General features: G+C 38.6%; 1 non-coding gene across 1 annotated transcript; it reads left to right on the plus strand.

The window, feature by feature from the left end:
- Positions 1-3556: 3556 nt before the first annotated feature.
- On the plus strand, positions 3557-3663 carry LOC128560537 (U6 spliceosomal RNA). The gene has a single exon (XR_008373034.1). It is a non-coding gene; the product is annotated as a U6 spliceosomal RNA (small nuclear RNA).
- Positions 3664-7474: the final 3811 nt, after the last annotated feature.

Genomic DNA, 7474 nt, shown 5'->3' on the forward strand with positions numbered 1-7474 from the left:
TCTACCATAATGTCTTGGAGTAAAGAATTTGTGACTTTAGGACCATTCTCTTGTACTTCAGTAATTCCTATAATTTCCATGTTTGATCTTTTGAAATGATCCAATAACTCTCTCAGGTAATATTTTGGCTTTTTTCTCCTTTTTTCTTCCTCTTTGAATACTTGAGATAGTTCAAAAGTCTTGTCTTCACTTTCTGAAATTCTTCCTTCTCCTTGTTCAACTCTATGACTGAGGGTCTGTATTTCATTTTGAAGCTCTTCAAATGCCTCTTTCAATTCCTTAAGCTCTAGTATTAATACTCTCTAGTATTATTTTTCATTATGTCCATATCCTTGGTGACTTTGTCTTTGAATTCATTGATTTCCTGAGACAACTTTTGAACTCTTTCTTGGATTTTTATTTCCATGTTTTCCTCTATTCCAGTCATCCTATTTACTATCATATTCTCAATTCTATTTTTGACATTTCAGCAACTTCTCTATGGATGATATTTTCTGTTGTATGTCCTTTGTAATCTCTTGTGGGAGTTGATCTGCTCTGATTTTTTGTAACGCCAGAGTTCTTCTGCTGGGTCCTCTTTATGAGTATTTTCAGCTTAAAAAAAAAATATATATATATATATGTGTGTGTGTGTGTTTGTGTGTGTGTGTGTATTCATTATAGTTTTTTAATTCAAATGATGGCTTGTCCCTTAATAATTATTGAGAGATAATCTAATTGTGGACCTTCAGGAAACACTGTACTAACCTATTTGGCAAATAAAACTGAGGAGTCATACTGGACAGAGAGGCCCCAGATTATGGAGCTAACCACCCCTTCGCCAATGAGCTGGGGCTTATCATGGTGGCTTTTCCCTTACAGCCTTGCAATGGTCCCTTTTAGGGCTTCAACCAGAGATTCCGAGGGCTGGCTCAGTGAGGTAGTGCAGCCTGGCTTGGTCTTGGTGTCAGACTGTCCTCTACACAATCCTAAGGAGGTAGAGTCTCTGTTGGACAAAGACACAAATACCTGCAGCCACGCCTCTTGCCAGCAATAACTGAAAAAGGGGAATCTGCAGACAGACCTGCTGTATCCACTCCTCACTGCTGCAACTCCCACAACCACTCAAAGAAACTCAAAGAAGTGGTGACCCTGCAGCCCCAGACAGCCATGGCAGGAGAACAATAGTCCCTGAATGGCTCTGGTTGAGAGTTCCAGTCAAACTTGCTCAGGCAGCACCAGCAACACCTCAGACACTCTCTAGGTGGCCAGATAACAGAAATCTGTGAATAGATCTAAGAGTTAAGATCTGGAGAAGGGACTTTTCTAGGGGAACAGGGAGTCAGAAAAATTCACCCCTCTACCCACCAAAGTTAGCACTGTGGCATCACTGTTTCCATGCTGCAACTGAATAGCCCACACAGTGCCCTCCTCCTATCATGAGTCTTGCTTTAATTTTTGTATATTTACTTTCAACTTCTGGTTAAATTTTAATTATAAGTAAGTGTTATATGTGATCTAAAACTGAATTCTTTTCCATTTAATATTTGTGTTTATCAAAAATAAACCATCATATGCATTATGCTTACATTTATTGAAACCAGAGACATATTTGCTGAGATTTTCATCTTTAATTACATTGTGCCTTTGAGTTTTGTACGACTAAGTTTCTCTATATTTACATAGAGATAACATTTAGTTATCTTTATATTTTTATTTTTTGATAATTTTTCTGCTTGTTTGAACAATTCTAATATATTTTTAGTGACTTTAATATATTTTAGTGACTCTAGAGAATCACTAAAAAGCCCAATTAATTGGCTTTTCCAACTTTTTCTTAAGTTAAAACTGGAATTATTCATACCCACAGTTTTTAAATAGAAAATTAGCAAACTCACAATCTCTTTATCAGCTCTCATTTCTCTTCACTACCTGAATCTAATTGTGGTATTATTTTTAGTCAGCTTTTATACCGAAAGGCATTAAGACTTTCAACTTATAGTTACTACTATTTAAATTCACTCCTGTGAATAGGTATATGTGGATTCTCTGTAATTGTCATCTTTATCACTCATTTTCATGGCTGTGTTGCTTTCCAGGGCATCTTTGTGACAGTTTCTGGGATAGTTTTGGCTCAACTCACCTTTACTATTTTAGAAACACTTAATATTTAAACATGGTTAAGGAGAAAAGTGCCATTTGAGAATACGTCTTTGTCAATTGCTGATTCCAGCCTTCATTGAGATTTCTCTCCTGAGATAGCAGCAACTGTGAGAAAGCAGATGGGAGGCTGATTGCTTGATTTGTGGCTCTTTTTCTTCGAATCAGCACCATGAGTTCATTCATCATTCATTTGGGTACTTTTGTGAGATGTTGACAAATTGAAAAGGGTATCACACATGACAGACATTACCAGGCAGGAGCGATGCTCGCTGGGCCGACCTCATAAATTCCACGGATGAAGCGAGGCATGACTTGGAGGGGTGGCTGCTGCCCCTGGAGCTGGAGTAGTGTCATAAAGAAATGGTACTATGTATCGGGTGCAGGTAATTCATGTGTATTTTCAGGAATCCTCAGAGTTAACAATCAAGGCTAGTCTGACAGATGTGGAAACCATAGATTACATATGTGCTTCCATAACTTATAAACCAGTGTATGGTGCCCCATGATCACATTAGTGTACACAGCTATGATTTAATAATAAAAAAAGAAAAACAAAGTTATGTGCTTCATTATGTCATAAGTCAATAGACTTAGTTGATGTCAAAACCTAGATTCAAATTAGTTTTGTGACTTTCTAAATTCAGAGCTGATAATATTTTCACACTGACATAGTGTTTTCTTATGTCAATTAACATCCTGGGATGGTGGGCCACTTCAGCAGACTGAGGGAGTAAAGCAACACAGGTACTTCCCTGTGTTTAAGCAAAGCCTGAATGCTGGAGTGGTGTTCTTGCAAAATAAATGATGTGTGTAAAAGTGGATACAAGGACCAGACCATTAGCCAAATCATAACACACTAGTAATGCAGGGAAGGGTAACAAGTAATTAAATAATTATAGCAATGTAGAGGATTATGAAAATATTAAAAAATTAAAAAAATCCTAAATGTATCTCTTGAACTAAAGTAACGGAAGTATAATGCTTACACAGTGTTCTAATTATGACTGTTAAGATAGCAGATAAATACTATTTCTCTGATAATTCAAAATGCATTAGAAGATGTTGGCACTGAAAAACTGCAATGTTTCATAGTAGGGCTGAGTACATTGGATACCTTTTCTTCCATTCTTGAGATACTTTACCAAGAAGAACATGTTCCAGCTCCATCCATGTAAACATGCCAAACTGTTTTTATAAAACCAGTGCATGGTGCCCCATGATCGCATTAATGTACACAGCTATGATCTAATACTAATAAAAAAAAAAAACTGCAATGTTTTTTAAAATCAGTTTTTTTCACTGCGGTTTCTTTCGTTCCCTGGGTTATTAAAGTCAGGCTTAAATGAAGAAGTCTTTTGAAAAGACAAAATGTCCAGAAAATTTTATTTTTAACTCAAGTATGGAAAAGAAAACAGTGCTCACTTTGGCAGCACATATAATGAAATTGGAAGGATACAGAGAAGATTAGCATGGCCCTTGCACGAGGATGACATGCAAATTCCTGAAAAAGAAAACAAAGCTAGGTTTTTGAAAAAAAGTCCCAAATGATAATTGAAAAATATATTTAACTATTAATCCAGGAAGAAAATTAAATCATGAAAAGTAGAAATTCAGGAAGATCTGGAAGAAAGGAGCACTATTGGCAATTAATTATTGATTTTTTTGTTACTTAAATTTATTATATTGCATTTCAACGGAAAAACAACATACCTAAGTAGAAAAATGCTCTCTTAATTTGAGAAGTTGCTAATTCCATAAGCATATAAAAGTCTGTTTCCAAAATTATGTATTGCTTCAAGGGGACTGTTTGAACTATGGAAATAAATAGGGTTTTATGGCTAATTAACATATGAAGATTTATCAACATTGAGTAAGGCCAAGGTTCAATAGTACCGAAGTGTCATTTCTGCTGTATCCTATTGGTCAAAACAAGTCATGAGATCAGGTTTTAATCATGGGCAATGAGAGCCCATTTCTTGATTTCTTGGTGGCAGAAATGGCTAAATCCTGTTGCAAAAATCTGTATACAGGGGGCTGGAGTGAATTGCCGTAGTCATCTTTGCAAACAACCTACTATAATCAATGTGTGCTTGAGAATTATTTGTGTTTTTATGCACCTGGGCAGTTGTTCTAAACTCCCAAAATTAGGCAATAGAAAAACATGGTAAAAGCAATTTTTATTAATAGACAATATTTTTAGAGCAATTTTTAGTTAAAACACAGCAACACTGGGGAGAAATTACAGAAATTTACCATGTATTTTCTACCTCACCTGCAGACTGCCTCCCCCACTATCAGCACCCTTACCACAGTGGTACATTTGTTGTAGACTCACATTGGCACATCTGTATTTCTCCAAGTGCAACGTTTACATTAGGGCTAACTCTTGATGTTGTATATCCTGTGGGTTTAGACAAATACATAATGACCCACATCCAGCAGTATAGTGTTCTACGTGACAGTGTCACTGACCCAAACATCCTCAGTGCTCCACTGCATCACTCACTTAAAATAGTTCCTAAAAAAATCTTTAATGTACAAATGTCATTATCCAGCACTAATCCGACCTTAAGGGACATGGTCTATATGTGTATCATTTTTCAGGTTCCTTGAAACTAAGAGATCAGAGAAACCTGTAATGAAATCATTTGTTTACACATACCACAAGAGGCAGCCATGTGCACACATACACACACACATCTGTCATGAAAAAATAAATTAAAAACATGCATTAAAAACGCTACATCATGCCCTTTCAGAAATATAATTTTGGATGGCTAGAATCATGAGAAAAGCTCTTACTATTTATTGGCCATGCAGGTTCTCCCTGGAACACCTGCTGCAGGTCACCCACCTATCACAAGCTCTCACCAGTGGTTTGGGGGCTGGGGTGGTGGTGGTGGTTGCATGTTCTTTCACTGTGAATGGCAGGGTCAATTCAGGACAGTTCCTAATACTCAGGGCCCCCTAGCTGCATAAATCACCTGTCCCTAGTTTTTCTGAAAGTGAAACTAAAAGGAATTATGTCACCTTGTTCTGTCCATCAAGGCACACTCAGTCACAAACATTTTGTCTGGGTACAGATTGCTTTGTAGGGAAAGAGCTTTCTCGTTTAGCATTTTAACAATAATGAACCACTATACCCACCTTGGATGTGTGCAGTGTGGATAGTGCCTGCGAGATAGTGCACACCCCACAACGCATGAATTACCTGTATTTCCATGTGGAAGTTTATTCTAATGTCTGCAATCTCTAAGTGCAATGCTCACACTTAATACAAAAATGTAGATCTCTGGTTAGGTTCAGTTTTAAATGCAAGGAGATGACCAGGAAACAAAAAGAGGAAACATACTCCACCACAAAAACAAAACTGAAAAGAAATCTCCCTCTCAGTGAAAATGTATCTGACGGTCTTAATGAAAGAGCTGCACAGATTTTGATAGTGTTTTCTGCTATCTTCTTGTCTTTGAGATTGGTTTTATTGGGATGAAACAGTCATTTTACCTTTGTTTCTTTGTATTTGAATACTTTACTTTTCCTGTCAAGCACAAGCCTGTAATAAGGGAGGGCAGTGTTAACACCTGTAATTTCCAATTTCCTTGAAGCATTCTCTCATTGAGGTGAGATTTATTAGAGAGCAAAAAGATAGCTTTTGGGATTAAAAAAAAAATTTGCTAAAAAATAACCTTTCTGTCCTTAGTTACAGAAGTTTACAAACACTTTTGAAGAACCGAAATTATGTGTTATGAATCAAATAAATGATAGGGTAGGGAATATTAGAAATGATGCATGTTTTGTGTGTCAGGAGACACTGCATTTACGCAGTTCATTCTGTATAGATGAGCCCACTCCATGCCCCTCTGTGTCCCTGTCATCTGTAGTGTAGTCACACAGCCTGTAAATTGGGTTATTTTTGCACCCTATTATATCCCTAGCACCCGAAACTCCAGGAATTATTAATTGAGTAAATAAGTGACTCAAGTCCTCCATTCCCCACCCGTGTGGGAGCCTGCCCTATGTAGACTCATTGTTTTCCTCATCTAATCAGCTTGTTCTTTCAAAATCTGTGCGTGTCCCTCACATCACGCTTACCTGGTCTGTTTTCCTCACCTGTGGGGACAGGAATTAGGGTTAGGCAGAGAGGCAGTCTCCCGTCTGAACTACTGTGTTGTCTGAATTTGTGGTGTGTTACCTATTGCCCTTGTTGTAAGGCATCTCACATTGCACTGGGCTCCTGGGAATTCCAATTACATAGTGACTTTGTACAAACCTGCTCAAATGCTGGGCTAGTGGTGAATGCCAACTATTCCTGCTGGTGACCCCCGTCTGTGTGGACCAGCCTGATCCGAATCCAGACTACACGGGTCCTGAGCACACGCTGCTCGCAGCACCCACCTGCCCCACGGGGACAGGTGCACCTGGTCTCACGAGGTGCAGGACGCGCAGCAGCTCCCTCAGATGTCCCCTCCCTGTTTCTACATCCCAGGCAGCTCCGTGCCTGCCATCCCCTACTCGTCCCATCACACACTGCTTAGGTTACAAATAATCAAGACCCCAGCAGACTTGGGATAAACCGGGAATGAATCCCCTTCTCTCAAATCACTTTCTCCATCTGTCTGTCTCAGGGCTTCTGTCCACACCAGCGGCTGACCAGCTACTGCCATGAGAACGGGCTGGACAGACCACTGTGCCCGGCACCCCTGGGCAGTGGCGCGCTTCGCTTCTCCACATAGAAACACCTGCTAACCTCGCTTTGCTTCGTGCGCCTTGGGGTCTCGGCTGAAAGGAAGACGCAAGGAATTCCACGGAACAGTGTTTTAAACATGGGCAAGTGCGCGCAGCCAATCGGTGCTTTGTGATTTTTTTTTTCTAGTTTTCAGATCTGAAGCATTTATACTTAAATCGAATTTTGAGATATTCTTAAGTTATATTTACATTTTGCTCAATTTAAAAAAATAAGCATTTTCTCCTTGAATGTTGGATTTGAAGTGCCTTAAAAGGTTTCAGACACATTCAGGGAAGGCATAGAAGTTGAGGATTGTATGTAAAAAGGAATTTACAGAAGTGTTCTTACTTCAAAGAATATACACCAGTATATGGCGAGGAAGGATCTTCCATTGCTCCTAAATTTTTAAATAGCCATAAATTCAGTGTTTTATTTTCAACTTATGCTATTGAAGGAATAATAAATATTGGCTCAGTGTTTTTAAATGTAATGGGAATTTAAAGGAAGATGGAGCTCTAAATGCTTTTAAAGTAAATGGAAAGTGGAAACTATACCAGGCAGGGTCCTGTTTACTGGAAGGTGCGTGTGAAGTGATTACCTTCCTCA

The sequence above is a fragment of the Nycticebus coucang genome, chromosome 11, assembly GCF_027406575.1.
Source record: "Nycticebus coucang isolate mNycCou1 chromosome 11, mNycCou1.pri, whole genome shotgun sequence".
Taxonomy (NCBI): domain Eukaryota; kingdom Metazoa; phylum Chordata; class Mammalia; order Primates; family Lorisidae; genus Nycticebus; species Nycticebus coucang.